The 24,543-nt window shown below is 35.5% G+C and overlaps 1 long non-coding RNA gene across 1 annotated transcript; it reads right to left on the bottom strand.

Annotated features, from left to right (window-relative positions):
- Positions 1–17,679: 17,679 nt before the first annotated feature.
- On the bottom strand, positions 17,680–24,032 carry LOC131482739 (uncharacterized). The gene is made up of 4 exons (XR_009247255.1): positions 23,967–24,032; positions 23,016–23,076; positions 22,450–22,485; positions 17,680–17,721 (listed from the first exon to the last, which is right to left on the bottom strand). It is a non-coding gene; the product is annotated as an uncharacterized LOC131482739 (long non-coding RNA).
- Between the last annotated feature and the right edge of the window lie 511 nt (positions 24,033–24,543).

The raw sequence follows: 24,543 nt of genomic DNA, 5'->3' as shown, positions 1-24,543 counted from the left end.
CACCATGGTGGATTCCTCCACCTTGTTGCAGTATTACAGAACAATCCAGTCATGATTCTTTCATTGCAAGCATACACCAAGCACACAGTCCAGCATCTTACTGTCCAGATAAATGCAACAATTTCTTGGGGAGACCATCTCTCGTCTGAAGGTAGAGCTGGCAGGAACCAATTAAAAGCCACAACATAACATCAACAACAATTTACAACATTACTGAATTAATTGGCAATTAATATGTTAGAAAATGCAAGTTCTTAATCACATCCTGTGACTTCTTCATTGACATTTCTATTTTAGTTTATACACAACCGGCTGCTATACACCTTTAAATGGCTATAGCGTACTATTCAGCTGTCTCGTGTCTATTTTCATTTTAGTATTTAGTAGTTTATAGTGTTGAAGCATAATTTTGCTGAATGTGGCAGATTTTAGGATAGTCTAAACTGGCTTATAATTCTAATAAGGCATATGTCAACAGTTGAGGCACAGAACCATTTTAGGAAGGGTGTGCAGAGAAATCTTCAATACCTTAGTTAGGAGTAACTAATCTTTGTGTCCCACCTAGTAAGGTATATGTGAATCCACGCTGACTGTTTCCTGTCTGGTTCGAAGCTTTCCTTGTTGTTCTTTGTCTATTCTAATTTTCTTGTATGTTTGTTTTGGGGGGCTCCAGAGTGAACCTGATGGTCATTGCAAGAGAGGGTGGGGATCCAAGGCTGTAATTAAGTAAGGACCAGAAAAAGCTCTTCTCCCTAGTCCCGAAGGAATTTTACTGTTCTTCTGTTTCTGAGGTCTGCTCAGGGATCCTGCCTGTTGTTCTGATGACTCTGGATCCTGTGAGGAAGGATCTGGGCATCTTCCATCCCATGTGTGAGAGACAAATGGGGGTGGATGACCTTAGAGTTCTTGGTCTCCAAAGGCACTCTAATTCCCCGTGGTCTCCTTGGCAGTTGCGATATAGTCCTTGATGAGAGTACTGATAACCCTTAGTGAGGATCCAGGAGTCTCCAGGGTTGGGATACAAGCCTCCTAATGTCTACCTGCTCCACTCTTGGGTCCACCCTACTCTGTGCATATGACCGCCTGTTAAGAGGTTATCAGGATCGCTGCCAATTCTCCCTATATGTCTTTGTACACAAAAAACCATGAATAGCTAGAAACATCCTGAAGAATAAAAGTTAACAGGGGGAATCACAGTTCCGGACCTTTGGACATATTATAGGGTGGTGGATATCAAAACAGCCTGGCACTAGCACAAATATATAGAGGAGGAACAATGTAGCAGAATACAAGCAACAGAAGGGAACCCACACAGATACAGCCAAATAATCTTTGACAAAAAGACAGACAACAATCCAGGCAAATGGGAAGGTTTCTTCAATAAATGCTGTTGGAACAACTGGTTAATAGTCTGCAGAAACAAGAAGATAGACCCACATCTCTCGCCATACACTAAGATCAAATCTAAATGGATAAAAGACCTAAATCTACATTCAGAAACCTTCAAACTTTGGGAAGAAAATGTTGAAAGCACCCTGCAAGATCTAGGTGTAGGCCCTGACATTCTAAAAAGGATACCAAAAACAATAGCAATCAAGACCAAAATAAACAAATGGGACTTCATCAAACTAAGAAGCTTCTGTACAGCAAGGGAAACAATCAACAAAGTAAAAAAGCAACCCACAAAACGGGAGAAGACCTTTGCACACTACATAGGTGATAGGGGGCTAATCTCCAGAATAATTTTGGCATTGTTTTTATGACCACAGAAAATATTGTATTTTAATTTCAATCACATATTCAAAAATAAAAGCAACATGATAAATCCATGCTTGAATAAGATATAAAGATTAATAATATATTTTCATTTAGACAAAATAATGTAGCTTATTTATCTATAAAAATTGTATTATCCTGATTATCTTTGTCTCCTAAGATGAAAGCTTACTCTTCAAGAGTAGCTTAAGTTTTTTTTTTTTTTTACAATGGAAGCCTGACATTAAAATGTTCATCTATTTTAGCGCCTTTTAAGAAATCAAAATTAATTTGACCATTTCTTTATTAACTTCTACAAAACAATGTAAATGTTCTTTATGTAATTTGTATTAATCTGTTTGAAACAATGTATGGTTCCTATTATAAAGTTAGGTCAATTGACTTGCATGTCAGACCAACTATTCCTCATGGATGTGCTGTATTAAATGGACCACATCATTTTTTATAAGCCATTCATTTTTCTACTTTGCTTATTAGAAGATGAAACCTGAGAAAGTAGAAAATGTGCAGAAATCTGGAGTGAGGCATAGTTCCAAATAACGACAGATTCAAAGGATTTCTCCCTAATGTGTCTACTCAGAGGACTAAAGCTACAAATCAACTAGCTACTAAGTAAAAATTACAACTTCAAAGATCCTGAAAGATTAAGTTTGTTATTCAGACCAAAAACCTTACACACAAAAGATTCATAGCTCCTTCCAAGCTGATCATTCATTGTGGTCCCAATGTGCAAGAGGACTGTAAAGTGGGAAGAATTAATAGGAGTAAACTGAAGATGGAGAAAGACGATAGGAACAGGTAATGGGCAAAAAGATAAAAAATGTACTATAGTATAACCTCTAAGAAAAATGTATATATGTGCAACATATATATATATATATAGTGGAAAAATAAATATGTGTATATATTTGATGTCATACAGCTCTTTTTCCAAAGGTAACTAACTCACAGCAAGTGTAAGGAATCTGTGTTTTCCAGATATATGTTTTAAATATTATTTTAAGAATGGGATGAAAATACAAAGGAAAGTGTTCCAGCATGATGGCTCAATTGGCTCCAACCTCCCCTTTGATGTGCTGGGATTCCACAAAAGCACTAGTTCTTTCATAGCTTCATTTAGCTATACTACAAAGTTGGAATCCCATTTCCACAATTACCATTGGGTTATGCTATTGCCATTTTAAAGGTTAAGGTATGTTCTGACCATTAACTAACTTTATTTATGTTGCTACCAGACAGAACTGAATCAAACTTTGTTCAAAAAATAATTATTATACTTAAGTTAACATAGAGGTTAAGCAAAAATGTGCTGGATATAGTTCAGAGTGGTAGGAAGTTTTAGGGGACATGCAGTTTGGTTTTGTTTAGTTTTTAATGGCAGCATGCTTTTATATGTTTCAGTTGATAAAGGTTGCAAGACAGAAGCACACCTGCGCCATTTATGAAGTGCTTCTGATTTGCAAAACAGAAAACACAAAATATACTCTAAGGCAACAGAAACTACTTTTGATTCATCAGTGAATAGTCAATTTATACATACTAATTAAGCAATTTTTCTGTAAACAACCAAAAGGTCTACCATTTTGCAAACTACTCTGAAATAATGGTTATCCTTCCAAAGTAAAATTCAATGATAAAAATCAAAATTAAACACTACAAAAATAACAATTCTTAAGCATGCAATATTTCATTCAATGTGACTGACATAAGTCCTTTACAACATATTGAAACATTATTTACCCTCCCCAGGACTTATTCATTAGATTCAGATAAAAATTTATTCTATGTGGTTTCCCCTTTTCAATCTTGTTGCTGCTTCAAATTCGTAATAATTTGATATTTTTAAAATACAGAAAAAGACTAATTTTAATGAAGCTTGTCTCCCCAAAATGAATTTTGTAATTTTTTAAGGTTATTAAAATGTGATTCTATATAATTATAAATTTTTTTCAATGCCACGGAAATTGAGTTAAGCCCCATATCTTAATTACTTACTAAAATAGTTTGAGATCATTAAATATGCTAACTCAACAAAGAATGGATAGAGACATAAAATACATCTTACGATAGCAATATAAAATATATCTTATAATAGTCCTCTCTTGCTTAAATTATTGCAGCCAGACTCAGATTAAGCTTTTCTACCTTTTAAATTAAAAGCCAACTATTTTAATTCTCATGTTTAGGATAATTACTTCATGAAAATTCAAGCATTTAATTCAATATGCATGAAAATTTAATATGCATCTAATATATAAACAATCTAATGCTTTTCCACTTAAGGACCCTTTAATGCATATCCAAAAGCTAGTAATAATTAACATGTCAAGAATTTGGCTTTTAAAGGTCAAAGCACTGATCATTTGTCATCCTCCGAAGCCCCACTGAGAAAGGAAGACAGAAATACTTTCCATTAGTGCTATGGAAATAAAACCTCAAACCTTGTAGTTCAAGGAGAGCTTAGAACAGAGCTTTCATAGTTCCCAAATCTAAAATATTTCTAAATAATCAAATTAGTTTATAGTAACATAAATTAACAATCAGAAATATAAAGATTTAACATGTATTTTATAGCAGGGGTTGAATAGATCTTTCATAGTTCCAGAATCTAAAATATTTCTAAATAACCATATTAATTTCTAGTAAGATAAATTAACTATCAGAATATATAAAGACTTAACATGTATCTTATAACAGGGGTTATAGTGTACAGAGAAAAATACTGTACCTCTGTCAAAGTTTTTAGCTGGAATTTCAAGCACATAAGGGTCTTTTTGTAAAGTTTCCAACTCACTTTCAGATAATCTGCAAATAGGAAAAAGCAGCTCTAAGTTACTTTTCCAAGAGAAACCACCCATACTTCAAGAAAATTACCACTGCCATAAATTAGCTACTCTAAATAACACAGTATCTTTGTAAAAGCAGATCTTCTAGGATTATTCTGATCAAAACACTCTTTCGTATCTCCCACTATTTATCTTGGGAAAATCAATATTTGTTACTGAAGGATAGTGTGTTCTACTGAAGCTTGGAATTGATTTTATTCCACTTCAAAATAAGACTACCATGAATACTGTGACACAGAGCTAAATTACTGAAATGGAAGAGCTTATCAAAGTCAGCCGATCCCACTCCATCATTTTGCAACTGAGCAAGTTGTTTAAATGAAGTATAAGAAATGACAAGTGCCAGGATTAAAACACAAACTTCATGGGTCTGAGAAACATAAGCTTTTCATTGTAATGTGACCCATTGGATCACAATGGTAATTTATTTTTCAAATCAGCAATTCTGTAAAATCTTCCTACTACTTTATTACTTAAACATTTTATATTACAAATGTAACTTCTAAAAGAATTTTCTTAGTTCTTAATCATCAGAGCTGAAACAAACATTAAAAATTCAATTGCTGAGAGTAGAAAAACAAGCAAGAATGCACACTATGGTAAGAAATCAATCCTGGGAAAACAAAGACCATTCTCACAGTACACTTATTTTCCCCCTTCTATTGTACATCACATGTTTATTCTCCCATCCAGCTTAATATTGCAAAACAATGTCAATTTCTGCAGAAAAATGAGGACCTGAGATAATAAGATTGCTCTTCACAAATTTATCAAAAGATGTTGATATTTGGAGCATAACTGTGTCGAGCTTCACCCTTTACATTTCATCCTTCTGACTCCAGCATCTCTGGCTTGAAAACCTACTTCTTTTTTCTATACATGTCTGTGCTGCATCTCCTACAAGACAGTGTGAGTTTCTCTTCAACATGGGCTCCAGTGGGGGCTTGGAGGAGAGTGGTATGTGCAACTTCAAGTTCCATGTGCAGAAAGGCATCTCTACAAGTGAGTCACTTGACTGACAAGTGAACAGATCTAACCACATGTGTGGGGAAAAATGTGGTTTCCAAATCAATAACCCAACACAAGCTGCTGATTCAGGACCATATCAATATGAAAATGTGAAAAACAAGATTTTATACAGTTTTATCACATAAGTTTCCTCCAAGTACTAGTTCAGGAACCTAAGTATTTCAGCTGGAAAAACACTAGTAGATACTTCACAATCAAATATGCCAGATTCACTGGAAAACTTGCTACATGTCCTTATGACAGAATTACCTAATTAATAAAATAACAATGCAATAAACTTTTTAATAGTTAATACTAAAATACTCACATTTGCATATCAGCAATCATTTCTTTCTTTAGGTCACTGATGTTTCTTTTAGCAGTAAAAGCTTCCCACTTAAAGACAACAAAATATTATTAAAATATCTTTGCAAAAAATAAGCAAATATCACAGAGCAGAAATGTATCAGTCAATGCACATATAATTTTAACCAATTCTAAGTAAAACACATTGTATTTAAGAAATTATTGAAAAATAAATGAGTTTCAGGTAAGCAAATGACCTGCCAACAAATGGTGTTCTGCAGCAAGGTGGAGGAATCCACCATGGTGGGAGGGTTTGGGGAGGGGTGGGGAGAACCCAAGTATCTATGTAACTATGTCACATAATACAATGTAATTACTGAAGTTAAATAATAAATAATTAAAAAAAAAGAATTGTTTAGCCAAGTAATAAGCTAAGGGCTATTTAACAGGTTGCAAGCTTCAAGCAAAGGAAAAAGACTTAGAGTCGTAGAGCTTGGAAAGTTTGGTCAGTTACCTCAAGGCAATCATCTCTAGAGAAAACAAACTGCAATTCTGTGAAACCATAAAGGTCTAAGACACTTTTACAGCTTGCTGGTAAAAAACACACCTTTTAATATAGCTGATATGATCAATGTCTGTTGGACTTCAATGAAGCCCACAGAATTCTATACATCATATTACATTTGTATTGATAAAAAGCTAAAACTCAAAGTATGTTATTCTTAGAAAACTTAGATTACATGCATTTTTGTGGAAGGCAGCAATGTCCAAAAAAAAGATTTACTAGCTTATTCATATAAATGTAAGTACTGTCACTTGGTCTATAATGTTTTAATCAATTTTAACCTAGTTTGTTGGAAAAAATGAGGAAACAGAAATTCCTGCACCTGATAGAGCAGGCAAGTGTCTCAGCAAAGGGCCGACAGTGCGGTCTGCATTCAGACTGCCCTTTTAATGGATGTGAGTATGAGTCCCTGTTTCTCCCCTGATTTCCTCATGTGGGAAAGTGTTGGTGGGGTTAGGGGAGGAGTTTCTGATGTGAAATTCTCCCAAGCAAATCCCTCTGGACAAAACTGTGGTCTATAATTTTCTACAAGTTAAAAGAACACACAGTATGCAGCTTTTCACAAATAAAAGGAAATATAATATCAAAATATAATATCAAACTTATATTTGCCTAAAATTTAAGTACATGCTAAAAAGAGCAATGGCCAAAGAATACGTCACATATGATACCTTACTTCTTTGTAGGCCTTGCTTTCAAAAAATCGTGCATGTGTAAAATCTTTTCCAGTATGTAATGATGTCATCAATTTTTACTAAAAAATTCTACCAAAACAGATTAAGAAAATACATAACATATTAAACTGTTAACAATGTGGAAACACATTGTTTCAAAATGCTTTTCTGTACTTTAACACATTTGCTTGTTAAGTAGAAGAAAAAATTGAATCACTGGTAACCTAGTAATATTAAGGCTATATATGAAAAAAAATCTATACAAACCAATGGCAAATTCTTGAGATTATTTATTTTATTAGGAAAGACAAGGAATCAGATTTTTTTTCCATAAATTTATTCACTTCTCATTTGCCACACAGCCAGAGACAGCCAGACTAAAGAAGAACCCAGGATTCAATCTGGGTCTCCCACACGGGTGTCAGGGACCAAGTTCTTCAACCATCAGCTGCTCTAGCCTAAGGTGCACATTAGCAGGAAGCTGGATAAGAAGCAGAGGAGCCTGGACTTAAATCAGGCAGCCCAACAGAGGACCAGGTATCCTAAGCAGCATCTTTACTGCCACATGAACTGAACACCTAGTTCTGAGTCTACAGCTTATTCTCAAAGGTTAAGACAAATTTCAGCCAATCACTATGTTATACTCCAAAACACTGTGTTCAAACACTGAGCACTCACATCTTCAAAGCCTTCTAAAAGGTCTGCTGACGAAAAAGTGACATTCGCTCATTCATGGAACTTGAAACTATCTCAGGGTAAAGACACAAAGAATGATCACAGTAAGGGCTGTTGTTGGGCCTTGAAGGCAAGCTGCCAATAAGACAGCCATATCCCACATTAGAGTACTTGGGTTCAATTCATGGCTCCATTTCCTTGTTCTGGATTCCTGATCATGCACTCTGAAGCAGTGGTAATGGATTAAGCATCTGGATTCCTGGCCATCTACACGACAGATATGGACTGAATTCCAAGCTCTCAGCTTCAGCCACAGCCCAGCCACAATCATTGTGGGTTCTCAGGACAAAAGCAGTTATGTGCAGGATTTTTTGTCTCTTTCTTCTTTTTCTTCTCTCCCTGGCAATTCTTACACAAATAACGTTTTTTAAGATTCATTTATCTTTTTAAAAACGATTTATTTATTTCTATTGCAGAGTTACATATACAGAGAGAAAGAGACAGAGAGGAAGATCTTCCATCCAATGATTCACTCCCTGAGAGACCACAATGGCCGGTGCTATGCCAGTGTGAAGCCAGGAGCCAGGAACTTTCTCCAGGTTCCCACGTGGGTGCAGGAAGGCAAGGCTTTGGGTCATCCTAGACTTCCTTCCCAGGCCACAAGCAATGAGCTTCATGGGAAGTAGAACTGCAGGGATTAGAACTGGCGCACATATGGGATCCTGGCACATTCAAAGCGATGACTTTAGCCACTAGGCCACTGTGCCAGGCCCAAGATTAATTTATCTTTATTGGAAGGAGTGAATGAGTAGACAGAAAGGAGAAAGTTCTTCTGACCACTCATTCAGTCCCCAACTGTCCACAATTGCCTAAGCTGAGTTCATCCAAAGTCAGGAGCCAGGAGTCTCCTTCAGCTCTCCCACATGGGTGTATAATCCTAAGGGTTTTGGATTTACTCCTTTGTTACCCCTGGCCACAGCAGGAAGCTAGATAGGAAGTATAACAAGCAGGTCATTAGCTGTCACCGTTATGGAATCCTGGTGCATGCAAGATGAGAATTTACTCAATGTTTATATCCCTGGGCACTCAAATAACGTTACAACATTTTCTTTCTCTCTCTCTCACATACACACATACAAACACACACAGACATACACATACACGAATACTACTCAGGCAAAAAAGTATTAAACATCTTTCACAACAAAATGCATGCAAATGGAGAACATTCAGTTTTAATAATCAGTTTCCAAAAGACATGTTTTCACTTTACGGGGTAACTAATCTCGGGGATGAGGTCACAGTGATCCTCTGCAGCAGAAACCATGGAGACAAACTGATAGTAGGGGATGTCGGTTTATTTGAAAGAAGTCACACGCTTATAAAGAGTAGGAAAAACGGGCAGGCAGAAAGGTCCTGACAACACTTCCACCCAACCACGATACTGTGACAGGCTGCTAGATATACCTGTCTCTTTGATCCCTCCAATAAAGTTGAAGGTCAGGAAGCACAGAAAGCTGGCTGTGTCTCAGGGCAAACTCCTTACCTGCTGAAAAGCAGGATGAATGTAACATTTGACTTCCTAGAGTTGTTTATAAAGGAAGTCCTAGCACAGTTCATTAAAGGGGCAGAGAAGAGAGACTGGGATGCAGCTCATCATTCTTGCTGCATGTCCAGTGAACAGGCCAGCTTGAGGTCTCAGCCAAGGATATGGTGTGTCACGTGCCTATGGCTTCCAGCATGGGCTTAGCAGGCAGAGATCCAGGGGCAACATCCCACAAATATACATAATAACAGTAATAATAATATACTTTTGAACAAATACTTATTGCCTTTGTCTAAACTCCTCATGAACAGTAATTTTTCTACTTAACATATATATTCAAATATTTATTTAAGGAAAGGGAAATCTTGCACATTTAAAGAAAATGAAAAATTGAAACAAAAATAAGAAAGGATGAACAATGCAGGAAAGGTAAAGGGGAACTTTATCATGTTCTTAAAACCATATATTTGAAAACTATGAAATACGTAAACAATGTGGAAGATAAAATTTTTAAAAACATTTTAAAAAGATCACAGCACTTCTGCCCATTCAGTCCCCAACTGTCCACAATTGCCTAAGATGAGCTCATCCAATAAATAAAAATAAATAAATCCTTAAAAAAAGGGTACCATCTGATGGAAGGTTAATTGTGTCTATCCCTCCCTCCACCTGTCAATTCAATACATAAACATTACAAAGTTTTCAAAAAGTGCATGTGCATGTATATATGTATGTATGCTCATGTGTTGCTATATGTGTGCATATATGTCTAAGAGTGCTAAAAAAAGTTTATCCAATGACAGTGATATTGAGGATGACTTTATGGCACCTTTCTGCATCATCTGAACACTGGTTGTTATAGTTATTTAGGTGAAGACATTAACAAATCAGCTCAAGACCTTTGCTTTATCTTCAAAATCTAACAACCGGTGTAACTGAGTCAGGACAATGTCAATAAATATATACCACTCTCATGCTATGCTCCACTCAGACTTGACTAACATCTACAAGTCTTCAGGTAACAACAATGGTAACACGTATGCCTAATCATGTCAAGCACTTGACAAACATCCATAGATTTCTTAATCGTCACAATAAGCCAAGAAATGAGTACTATTAGTATCTCTACTTTATAGGTAAGAAAAACAGGGAATTGTCATAAAGAGTGCATACAACCAAGACAGACTGATTTCAGATGCAACACATTTAACTACAGGGCATGATGCCTCTACCTCCCTGTGACAGGCACTCCCCAGTAGACAGCTACTGTCAACAGCTCTATCTCTGCTCTTCCTTCTAAATGCTCAAAGTTTACAGCCACTTCACTTCCTCATCATGCAGTTCCTCTGCAGCACAGACAACGAGTTCTCCAGATGACCCTTTTCTTAATTTGTACCAACACTCAGAATCACTTAATAGAACCCTCAGTTTTAGAACTAGAAAGGGCTTTAGCTAGCTCTTTTTCTAATCCCATTTGTTTTACAAATGAATAAAATGATCCACAGAGTTTTCTGGTTCTTCTAGATAACAAGGGGCAATCCAATGTTCCAAAATGTACATGCATAAACATGAGCATATACACCAAGTTCCTCTAAACCCCTAGCAGAATACAAGTTCTTTCTGAAGTAGCATTGTGCTGAAAGTAGACTGAATGAATAACCATAATGGAACAATGCATTATTTATCAGAGACACATAATTTTACTACCTTTTTTTTTTTTTTTTCATAGCGCTTTTTCCACCAATTGCCATGCCTAGGTTCTTGACAGAAAACCAAAATTTAATTAAAGACAGACAAAACATTTAAGGCAGTGTGAAACTTACCCAATTGATTTGTGCTTCTTTGTCATAAGAAAGTATCTAAAAAACAAAAAATTCAATGTTTTTTTATAATATAAGAAGTACATTTATCATAAACACTGGAAATAACTGACAAATTAAAAAAAAAATACTTCAAGCAACTCCAAAGTCACAAACACCTCTAATGTAAACCTCAATGGCCATATTATCTATTGTGCTTTACATGTAAAGGTAATTAACGATTTTAAATGGTACACTTCTACTTTATGTTCTCCTGGAATAAAGGTCCACAAAAACAGATGTCTTTTTCACAGATAACTATCCTGCTTTAATATGAGACCCCACTGATGTTTTAAAATCTTTCCTATGTTGAGTGCAATGTGTTCCATTTTCCAAGCAGATATAATTCTAAGATTTTTTTTATCTCACATTATTTGAATCCTGAAAATGTGAAAATATCTCTAAACACAAAAGAAATGCATACAACTGGTCAATGTATTCCATTTCTCTTTCAATTCAGATAAACACACTGATATTAAAAAACTATATGAATGAATGAATGCACACACACACACATACATACCAATCTTTGGGAATTACGAATGGTTCTATCCAATCCTTGTTCAAGATCTTCAACTCTCTTTCTATGAACAAAAAGTAATTATTCGACTATTAATATGAAATTATGGGAATATCCTATTTCTAAATATTAATTAAAACACCAAGAGAATGCCTGATAAAATTGACATCATAAAAGCACACTATAAGAATTAAATGAGAGATCTGATTTTTTCTTCTTTCACTAATGTTAAGATTGCTATCATTTAGGCAATCCTTTAAAAATAAAAATGAGTTTTAGACATGTTACAGCCACAAAACAAAAGGCATTTAATACCTATAGATCAAGATTTCTTTTTTTGTATAGTTGCAGACTTCATCAACAAGTGACACATCAGCCCTTTGGTCTGGCTGGCAGTTTTCCTCGACCATCAGGCACCTTAAAGCAAAAGTGAAAATTCATAATATATTCAAGGCATGTCATAAAAAAAGACTTATATGCTTTTAACTGTACCAAAACTGGAGCCTCCCATAAAAATATCCACAATTATCACTGCAAACACAACATGAAAACTAATATGCAAGCATTTCTGAAATAGAAATAAATTACAAACTCAAATTTCAAAGCAACAACTCTTAAAATACTCTTGCTATCACGAAAGTCTGCAGAGTTGTGTATGAATTTGGCACAGGAGTAAGATTTAAAAGGTAAAAAAAAAAAAAAAAGAAATTACATGTACAAATAATATATATCCAGACTCCTATATAAAGCAGCATTATATTTGTTACACTGGAGTAAGCCACAATAAACTGGGTTGCAGTCATTTTAGATTGGTGGTTAATGATGTCTGAATCCCACATGCAGTGCCTCAGCCAGGCACAGCCCTGGCTGTTGTAGCTATCTGAAGAAATCAACCAGCAGGTACAAGGTCTCTCTCTCTCTCTCTTTCTCTCCAACGCTGACTTTCAAATAAGTAAATGAATAAATCATTTTCAAACCAGTTTTTAAAATATTGACGCGGCTTCCAGGTCAGACCAGAAAGCAACAAAATTATATTACACCTAAAGTAAATTTTGCCTTACAAAATTATATTACACCCAAAGTATAATCAGTACTGCCTATTTCTATTAGTGTGCATACTGCTTACAGTGATAAGTACTTATGGAGCCCTTAGACTGCACCAGAAAATGTCTTAAGCCTGATCTTAAGGACTGAACAGGGATACAGACGGTTCTAAAATTCCTGTTGAATAAAAATGTAAATGAAACAGAGAAATGAAGTCAAGCCTTGTGTCACTGAAAAACAAGGACAAATTCTGAAAATATACTTGAACTAGTATACTTATCACGTCACCAGGTAACACAACTGTTTGGGACCATCATCATATACACTGTCTGACCCAAACAACAGTATGCAATATGTGACTGTGATTTGATCCAGTTGCAGGGCTCACGAACAGTGGTTCTTTGATACTACACTATCCATTCTTGATTGATGTAATATTTGAAATCCCAAACAGATGACTCTGGACCTTTATGACCTTTAGTGAATTAACTATGGAACTCAGGGGCTCAGTAAATGTTTTATATTCCACATACTATATTAAGTGTCACTTAGGAAGCATTTCACCATATCAGGTGTTGTGCAAGCATTAAGTGAAATAAAGCCACCACATTTGGAAATACATGAAACTATGATGATCATGGATATGGGAGAGAAGAATGTTTTTAAAGACAGCCTGTCAGGATTAGAACCGGCGCCCATATGGGATCCCCAGCGTGTTCAAGGTGAGGACTTTAGCCACTAGGCCACTCCACCAGCCCAATTTTTTATTTTTCAATAAGTCCTTGAAGATACGCTAGGTCATTTATTTGAGATATTTCTATTTTTTGTAAGCCCAGATGTTATAAATTTCACTTTCAATACTCGTTTTGCTGCATCTCATGGGTTTTAATATTTTTATTTTTATTTTCATTTCTTTCAAAAACCTTTTTCTTATTAATTTCTCAGTGACATGCAGGTCATACACTAGCAACATTTTCTTCAAGAAGGTTTTTGATTTTGTTTTCATTTCTTCAGTGACATACGGGGCATTCAATACTCTGTTGTGAGTTGCATTGTCAGAGGTAATAAGTTCATTTATTTATTTTATTATTTTATGGCATAGTACCACAAGCTCTGGGATTTCTCTATCCACACTTCTAATCCCACACTTGTAGAATATTTTTCATTTTAACCTAACAAGAATAGCTCAATGTTTTCTAACACTGCAGGTACACCACAAATCTGCCATTTTATCCACATTATTTTTCATGTCCTGAAAAATCCCAAAACTTCCATGATAATTTGCAATTTTTTTAAAGATTTATTTTTATTACAAAGTCAGCTATACCAAAGCTGGAGTTGAAATGTTGCAACTATACAATAAATGAGCACTAATGTTTTCCACCACTGTCCAAATATACATGGTAGGCTTGTCATTATTTGCACTGGATTTATTATATAAAGTCAACACAAATCCTGAAATATGGATTGGGCATTGTGGTGTTGCAGGTAAAGATAACATCTGCAATGTTGATACCCACATGGCTGCTGGCCCTTGTCTCAGATGTTGCCCTTGAGATCCTGCTCCCTTTCAATTTCTGGGAGAAGCTGAAGGTAGTGGTCTTAATTGTTTGTACCCTAGCCATCCACATGGAAAAATCCACTTGAAGCTGCTGGATCAACTTCTCACTTCTCTATTACATCTATCTGTGGAGCAAACAATTGCATAGAAATTTCTGACTTGGGACAGTGCAGTGTGCTTGAAGTTATATGGCACAGGGAAAAGCAGTCTGTAAATCAACCAAATGGAAAAAAAAATCCTTGCACAATATACAACAGATAGTGGAATAACATCCAAGATTTACAGAGAGCATCAGATACTCAAACAATAGCCAAACAAACAACTCCATTAAGAAATGGATGAAGGACATGAGCAGGAATTTGTCAAAAGGAAAAATTCAAATGGCTGGCAGACATGAAAAAGCGCTCAGGCACCATAGCCATTAGAGAAATGCAAATACAAACAGTACTGAGGTCCCACCTCACTCCAGTGAGAAAGACCTACACACAGAAATCTACTAATACCACCTCTCATAAGAATGACGGAGAAGGGCACACGTGCTCCATTTTGGTGGGGAGAGTACCTTGTAAAGCCACTACGGAAATCAGTATGGAGAGTGCTTTGGCAAGTGGAAACTGATCTGCCATATGATTGAGGTATCCCACTTCTGGGAATATATCCACATGAATTGAAATCGGAATATGAGAAAGTGACCTGCATACCTATATTTACAGCAGCATAATCCATGATAACAATCATATACTAATAATCTTATATCCATAGAAACTGCGATGGTTACAAAAGTGGTATATTTACTTCATAAAAACATATATACAAATAAAAATAATGAAAATCTACCAATAGCAACAATCTACTATTTGTAATTGGAGAGGGGAGCACTATGCTTAGTGAAATAAACAAGTTCCAAAAGGAAAAGAATACAATATGTTCTCTCTGAAATAAGGCAATGTTATGCAACTACACAAAACAAATACATATATTGGTAAACAGATGAGTGTATATATGTGTGTGTGTGTGTGTGTCTTTTCTCATATATCAACTGCATAATGGAGACTAGAATACTGGGAGTGAATAAATATTCCTGTATGCGTCTCTACTCCTGAATAAAAGACGGACTCCCACATGGGTAAATTCCCATTGTGCCAGGATATATATTTTAAGACAGAATGATGGACTTGTGACTTCTCCTGAAGGACTATAACATTGTGAACCTACGGGAGAAATGGTTAGGAGGAATGGGGAAGAGGATGGGAGAATCCTTAAAGCTGAAAAAAAAATCATCACAGAAAACAAAAAACCACTAAAATAGAGGAATAAGGTTTATAAGAAAACTGCCAATATTCAGCAATAGAATAAATACAGAATTTACAATTTAGATCCTTAAATTCATGCCATTTATATTCCAATATTCAATGACTAACAATAACGAATTGATGGTGGAGATTACATCTATTCATGGCAACTAGGCTGTGCATGAGCCTAATGAGAAATCCCAAGGCACTAACGGGTCACCATGGGGAGGTGCTTCTCAAGAGAGGGCAGGTAGGTTACAGAGGCAGAGTATGCTTCACATCGCTCTCTGCTTCCTTGTCTGCTGTCTAATGAATGGGCTCTCCACTGTTCTCCACCCTCACCAGTTCTGGACTCAATTTTGCATAGCCTATCTAGAGCCTGTTGGCCAAAATAAATCTTCCTTCCTAAGCTATTACTAGTCAGTACTTCAAATAGTCATTAAAAGCTTACTAAAACACAATATAAAACCAGAAGTCAAGGATGCCTTGAGCAGTCACTCTGATCAACCAAGCAAATGAACCCTCTTTGATGAGTCAAGGAATACTTGGCAGTGTGAGAGGAGTTAGACTGGGTAGTAGTAAGTTAGAGTATTCTGGGTCCTCAAGCCATTTTTACTCAAATATAAAAGATTATTTCCCCCCACCATTTCTTGGATTCACCAGAACATGTCTCTTCCAAGGAACAAAGGTGCTTTAGCGTATCAATTCCTCAACCTGAAGTATCAGTCACTATCTCTGGCCATTGTGTGGGAGGGCCTCAGACTGGTCTCCTTATCATTGAAGGACTGGAGGAAGTAGTACTCATCGCTAGGAATGTCCAATGTCTGACACCTGTCTGGTCTTTTGCCCCAAAGCCAGATACCAGGGGGACCAGGAATTTCCTTTTTTCCTTGGAGAGTCCCTTTGAAGTAAACCATTAAAAGATGCTTTCTCCACCATTAATATGGGTTTCTTTTTCCATTTTTCCTCCTGCCACTATGGCAGAGGACTAGGGTCTCTTTTTTCTCCACTTCTCCTGCTACTATGGCAGGAGGTAAGGGTCCTTTCTATCTCAGAGCCCCCTCCGGTCACTAGGACGGGAGTTTCCTTTCTCAACTTTTCTAATAAATCTTGCTTTAAAATTAAATTGTATCCGCATGAAAATTCTTTCCTATGAGACAAGAAATGAGGTTGCTACTATACTCGGGGTCAAAAACCCAACAACAGCAGGAGCAATCTACCCAAGAAAGTTGAATCAGTGATGTGTGTGTAATCAGAGATGCATGTAAAGAATAATGCAATCATGCATGTCCTCTTTATTTCCCTGACCTGCCCTGACAGTATAACTATATTTAAAGCAAAAATATACTGAATATTCACATAATAGAAATAACACTACCTTAAAAGTGTAAATATTACTTCAACAGTTCCCTCCCCCCCCAAAATAGTTTAGGATCAAATAATATCCCAAGAAATGAATGAACAAATTCAATCAGAAACTGAGAATATCTAGTAATCACAAAAACTGAATGTGCAATATAGGACTAGAATTTCCAAGCTTTATTTCATTCTGTTTATTGGAGCTATCAACATATTTTTTTGTTATTTGTGAATTTTTTTTTCATTTTCTTTATACCACTTAGAGAATAATGGAAATATCTTTGGAATTTCACTTTCAAAATGCACAAATTTTAATTGCCTTTTCCACTTGGTTTGGATATTTTTGATGTGCTTTCAAAATAATGACAATGAACTAGCTACCTAACTTCGTTCATATACATATCAAAGATGGAAAACTTTAAAATTTTGTAGGAAAGCTTTAATCTTTCAAATAATATTCCAGTGACCCAAGAACTTAACAACAGCCACAAAATGAGTAAATACTTCAAAATGAAATATGCAAGATTCACCATACCCTTTCCTATTTACGCTTACAAAAAAAATTAACTATTTCATAAAGCAGAATAAAGTAGCCAAAGTTTTCAAGTGTTATCACTGATATACTTACATATTCTTTTTATTTTCATGCTTCAAGTCATTCAGGCTTCTTTGAGCAATACAAGCTGCCAACTTAAAGATATGCAAACTTTAGATTAAAATGAGCAACAGCATCTTAGTGAGAGTGTACAAATATCATAGTCAATGCACATATCATTTTTATTAAAATCTTATCTAAATAAAACATTTTCATTTTAAGGATTTATTGAAACAGGAAATGAGTTAGAGTAAGAGAATAATGTGAACATAAAACTGAAGCCTATTGTGCACTTGTAAATGAATGTTAAGCTCCCTATGTCAGATGAAGGATGTTTGATTAATCAAGAAATATTCCATGAGCTATGGCAATGGAAATAAGAGACCCAAAGTCATTATCAATGGCAGCTTTGCTTATTTGCCTCAAGACAGTCATTTTTAGAAAAAACTCCCTATAATTCTGTGAAATCATAAAGGTTTAAAACAGTGTCACAGCCTGTGGCTAAAGGCTATTTTTTTAACAGTTAATATAATCAGAGCATGCCACATTTCCATTAAGTACATACTATTGTGTAAATACTAACCCATTTATTTCACAAAAGATAAAATTTAGTATGTTACTGACAAAAAATTACACAACATGGTAAATATCAACCATATTCAATAACCACAAAAAATTAACATGAAAAAGTTAAATGCATTCTGAGGAATATGGAGGTTAGATGCAGTAGTTACCTAGAAAATCTGACTAACCAAACTATCAAAATCCAGCAGTTCATCACATAAAGGTTGGTAAAATCACTTAGTACATACTTTTGTAATATACAACTGAAAATCACACAGTTCACATTTTTACACATGTAAGGACACACAATAACAAATTTATTATTTAACTTATGATGCATCAAATGGTAGAAAGGAACTTGGCCAAAGAATAGAGCAAACATTCACAAATTATTTGTAGTACTTTCCATCCAAAAAGATTACATATAAAAATCCTTCCCCAACACAAAATGATGTCATCACTTTTTTTTCTGAACACTATGTCACAATCATCCTGTTAATTACAATCACCAAATTTTTGAACTAATAATAATATGGAAACAAAATGATTTCTGAATGTTTTCTATAATACTGTAAGATAGCTACTTGTTAATTACAAGGCAGAAAACTATATAGGCAATAGACTACTAATATCAAAGACATGGTGCCAAAAATAAATACATACAAAATCACAGCCAATAGTTAAGACTTCTCTTATTCTTGTATCTGAATGGCAATGGAAACTTTTTCCATACACCTGTTTACTCCTCATCTGCCACACAGCCAGGTATCCTAAGCAGCATCTTCACTGCCACATGAACTGAATACCTAGTTCTGAGTCTACAGCTTATTCTCAAAGGTTAAGACAACAGAGGACCAGGTATCCTAAGCAGCATCTTCACTGCCACATGAACTGAATACCTAGTTCTGAGTCTACAGCTTATTCTCAAAGGTTAAGACAAATTTCAGCCAATCACTATGTTATACTCCAAGGCACTGTGTTCAAACACTGAGCACTCACATCTACAAAGCCTTCTAAGAGGTCTGCTCACGAAAAAGTGACATTCGCTCATTCATGGAACTTGAAACTATCTCAGGGTAAAGACACAAAGAATGATCACAGCAAGGGCTGCTGTTGGGCCTTGAAGGCAAGCTGCCACTAAAGACAGCCATGTCCCACTTTAGAGAACTTGGGTTCAGTTTATGGTTCCATCTACTGGTTCTGGCTTCTTGAACACACAAACACTGGAAAGCAGTGGCAATGGATTAAGCATCTGGATCCCTTGCCACCTGCATGAAAGACATGGACTGAGTTCCAAGCTGAGCATCAGTAGTCTCAGAAAATTGCACAAGTAGATTAGCTTTCAGAGATCTAAACAAAATGATGACTTCGCTTTTGCATGCCAATTTTCTCTCCCTGCCTCTTTCTTTTTCCATTTCTTTCTCCTTGTCTTTCTCCACCGAATTATTTCTCAAGTCTTTAGGCTCATTTCATGCACACATATAATGGAACAGCAGTCACACATTAAACTTTGTCTTTCACAAAAATATTATGGAATTGGTGACCATTACGCATACTTGTTATTTCAGTCACCAAGAGACATTGATTCTTTCCCTAATTTTGCATAAAAACATACACAGTGCAACAAATATATAGATATTTTATTATTTCACTATCATTTATAGCCGTGGTCAATTCTCCTGAAGAACATTAATTGTCTAATTATTATAGGTTGAATTATTCAATTAACGAAGGAAAGGCAAAGCTTATGATTGTAAACAAAATGGAAAGTATATAATTTTTAAAACTAAAGCAAAAATAAGAAAGTAGGAAGGAGAGAGGAGACAAGAATAATGTAGAAAGCATATCTTAAAATCATGCATGTGAAATACATGAAATTTCTTAATTTTGTGTATGTGAATAATACATTTAAAATGACCTCAGTAAAGAACACTGTATTCACCACAGCACATGAAAGAGACTACTATGTAAGTTTAAAGCAAATGAAGTTAATCCAACAGGATGGAACAAAGTAGTGGTCAATGAAGAAAGTAACAGTTGAAATTATAAAGGTAAAAAAGTGGAAACAAAGCAAGCTTAATCAAATGTGTAGGTACTTTCAAAGTATCCACACATTATTTAATGTTCTAGGAAAGGCAGATTTACAGAGAGAAATGAACAGAGAACGAAAGATCTTCAATCCAGGGTTTTGCTCCCTAAGAGGTACAATGTCCAGAGCTGAGCTGATCTGAAGCTAGCAGCTAGGAGCTTCCTCACAGACCCCTATGTAGGTGCAGAGTTCCAAGGCACTGGGACAACCTCCACTGCTTTTCTAGGACAGAAGTAGGGAACACACTTTCTAAATGTTTTAACACAAAGTCACACGTACTAAATAAATATTAAATGCAAACTAATAGAAACTGTACAAGAATCTAAATCATCATATGTCCTTGGGCTGTTTTCTCATCTATAACATCTGTAATTATAAAATTCAATTACAGATATTAAATGGATTTCATAACTATAACTATATATGCAGGGCTCAGTGGCATGGCCTGGTGGCTAAGGTCCTTGCCTTGATCCCATGTGGCCGCTGGTTTTGATCCCGGCAGCTCCACTTCCTCTCTGTCTCTCCTCCTCTCAGTATATCTGACTTTGTAAAGAAAATAAAATAAATCTTTAAAAAAAAAAAACTATATATGCAAAATACTTCCAAGTACTTTGCCAAGTATAATAGGATTTTAAAAAATTATCTTTAAAAATTAACATGTATAAGTATTTAGAAAATGCTGAAAAATGGTGAAGAAAACTGAATCTATAATGATGCTAGCTAATTCACTAATGAATCTTCACTTGAACTCTGGAAACCAAAACAAACAGAATGTCAGAGAGGGGAGGGACCTGACAGTCAACACACCACTCTCTCATTCTATGCTCCTCTCAGACTTGCAAGTCTTCACTATAATAACAATGGCAACACCAGTTAACATTGACTTAATGCTTATCAGTGTCAAGCACTTGACAAACATCCCTGAATGCTGTCTCCACCTCTCTGTGACAGGCACTCCCCAGTAGACAGCTACTATCAACAGCTCTATCTCTGCTCTTCCTTCTAACTGCTCAAAGTCTACAGCCACTTCACTTCCTCATCATGCAATTCCTCTGCAGCACAACTAGCTCCCCAGATGACCCTTTTCTTAATTTGTACCAAACCTCAGAATCACTTAAGAGAACCCTCAGCATTATGATTTCCAGTTTGGCGCATTTGGCCACAAAGAACTGCATTTTGTTTTTTTTTTTAATAGCTGAGTAGTATTCCATGGAGTAGATGAACCATAGCTTTCTTATCCAATAATGCTAAGGGAAATGAACCAATCCCAAAAGGTTAGATACCACGTTTGCCTTAATTTAAGATGATATGATGTTAAGCATAACATGTTATGTTATGTTATGGATATTATGTCATATGTAGTATATAAACTAAAATTGAACTGTGAATGGGAGGTCACAGAAAGTGGTTAAGAAATCTCATTTATTTTTAACATGTTGACTGCTCAATACCATGTCAATTAATTCCATAACGATGTTAATTGTTGCAGATGGTATATTAGTGCTTTTGTTTGACTGGGATGATACTCTGCTGACTCTGCCCTCAGACCAGAGAGGGTCTACCCAATAAGTAGTTGGACTTGACTGGACTATAAAATGTTGGACTCTATGCTTGGCATATACTTGCAAAGAGGGAATTTCAACTGAACTTGAACTATGGTTATGCAACAAGGTGGAGGAACCCACCATGGGGGGAGGGTGGGGGGAGAATCCCAGATTCTATGTAATTACAACACAATCTAATTAATGAATAAATTTAATTAAAAAAAAAGAGAACCCTCAATGTTACAACTAGAAAGGGCTTTAGCTAGCTCTTTTTCTAATCCCATTTGTTTGACAAATGAGTAAAATGATCCAGAGACCTTTCAGGCTCTTCTAGATAACAAGGAGCAATCCAATGTCCCAAAATGTAAATACATAAACATGAGCACATGCACCAAGTTCCTCTACTTTGGAAGAAGAAAAATACTAAAACAAGACTGTGAAAACAACCAGGATACAACTTAGAATTTAAAGCTCACAGTAAACATAATTTCATCATTGATGCAAATAAAATTGGCCAAATCTTTTACACACTACGTTTCATAAACTTAACTCCCCAATGTTAGCTCTCTGAATTAAATACACAATTTGGTTTGAAGAAAAGATTAAAAAGGGCATTTGAAACTTACCCAATTATCGTGGGTTTCTTTCTGAACAGAAACAATCTAAAACAATGTCATTGAAACATTAATTAGTTTTCTTAAAAAAAAGCATATCTATTGGTAACAAAGGAAGTAACTCACAAGCTAAGAAACACTCCAAGAACACTTTGTGTCAGTAAACACACTTTTACGGAAATTTCCATCATCTATTGTAACTACACTTAAACACAGCTAAAATTTATATAATAAATTTTTACTTTATGCTCTCTGGTCACCAATCAGCCACAACAGGAACCATCAATTAACAGATAACTGACCTGGCTGAATGTGACACCTTATCAGTGATTTAAAATCTATTTTTATGTCTGCAATGTAATTCCACTTTTCCAAAGAAACAGCAGACATGATGACTCTTAAAATTTCATATCTCATATTCTTTGAATCACTGAATTATGGAAGTGTCTGAAAACCACATGTAACACCTGAAGAAAGATATAAAACTAGTAAAGGAATCACTTTTCCCTTTCTATCCAACATAAATTCACAGGAACAAGTAAACGCATGTGTACACACACACACAGGCACACACCTACCTCTTCCTGGTAATAATGAAATGTTCTTTGAAGTTCTATTTCAAGATCATTGATTCTGTTTCTGTGAGGAACAGAGAATTACTCCAATATTTAAATGTAATCAAAATACTAAGTCTTTATGCCCATTTAAAAAATATTAACATTAATTGTTATTTATGCTAGCCTAAAACAAAGCTCAAGATTTATACTAAGTGTAGTATAGTGTATGTTTGCACTAACATGAATAATGCTCACAGACTTACCCTTATATAGATATCTATATCTTAATATAATCATAGGATATTAATGAAATCCCCCATAAAGTTCTGATCACCTTAAAAATACTAGTAAGACAGAGCAGCACCATGAGACAATGGACTATACCTACTGCCTGTATCACAGTAATTCCATACTGGCAACTGCTCTAGTTCAGCTGCTCACATAAATTCCAACACCCAGACAATGTTTTGTGGAATGTGGAGGATGAGCCTGATGCTTGGCACCTTGTACTATGTGGGAAACAAGTGAAAGCTACTGGCTCCAGAATTCAAGCTGGCTCAGCCACGACTGTTATGGCCATTTAGAGAGTGATTCAGCAGATGGAAGCTTCACTGTCTGCCTTATTCTCTGTTATCTTTTCACCTTTTCTCACACTCTCTCGAATTCTGCATTTCAAGTAAATACATCATTCAAAGTTTTTTTTTTTTTTTGGTAAACATTAACCTTAGTCTACCTAGATAAAAAGAAGTACCAAAACTCTCAATATACAGACAATTCTTGCCCTTTGTCTCTAACCTTTCCAGTATCTCCTTAGTCCAATTGAAGAAGGATTCAAGGCAAAAACTAGATTTAATATGAAGAAACTTGAACTGACTGACAAAAGTGTCCCACTTGTTTCTAGATCTTTTAACATTATTTTCTGGAAATGAGCTTTAAATATGCTTCATCCACAAGGCTAAAGGCATTTAATACCTATAGATCAAGATTTCTGTTGCTTTATAGTCCCAATCTTCATCAACAAGTGACACATCAGCCCTTTGATCTAGCTGGCAGTTTTCCTCGACCATCAGGCACCTTAAAGCAAAAGTGAAAATTCATAATATATTCAAGGCATGTCATAAAAAGACATATGCTTTTAACTGTACCAAAACTGGAGCCTCCCATAAAAATATCCATAATTATCACTGCAAACACAACATGAAAACTAATATGCAACCATTTCTGTTACAGAATTAACATTACAGACTTAAATTTCAAAGCAACTCCTCTTAAAATATTCTTACATATAATACATAAAATATTCATCCAAACTCCTATATAAAGCAGCATTATATTTGTTACACTGGAGTAAGCCACAATAAACTGGGTTGCAGTCATTTTAGATTGGTGGTTAATGATGTCTGAATCCCACATGCAGTGCCTCAGCCAGGCACAGCCCTGGCTGTTGTAGCTATCTGAAGAAATCAACCAGCAGGTACAAGGTCTCTCTCTCTCTCTCTTTCTCTCCAACGCTGACTTTCAAATAAGTAAATGAATAAATCATTTTCAA

This window comes from Ochotona princeps, chromosome 20 (assembly GCF_030435755.1).
Source record: "Ochotona princeps isolate mOchPri1 chromosome 20, mOchPri1.hap1, whole genome shotgun sequence".
Classification (NCBI taxonomy): domain Eukaryota; kingdom Metazoa; phylum Chordata; class Mammalia; order Lagomorpha; family Ochotonidae; genus Ochotona; species Ochotona princeps.
The sequence above is the reverse complement of the archived record's forward strand: the minus strand, read 5'-3'. Positions and strand labels throughout refer to the sequence as shown.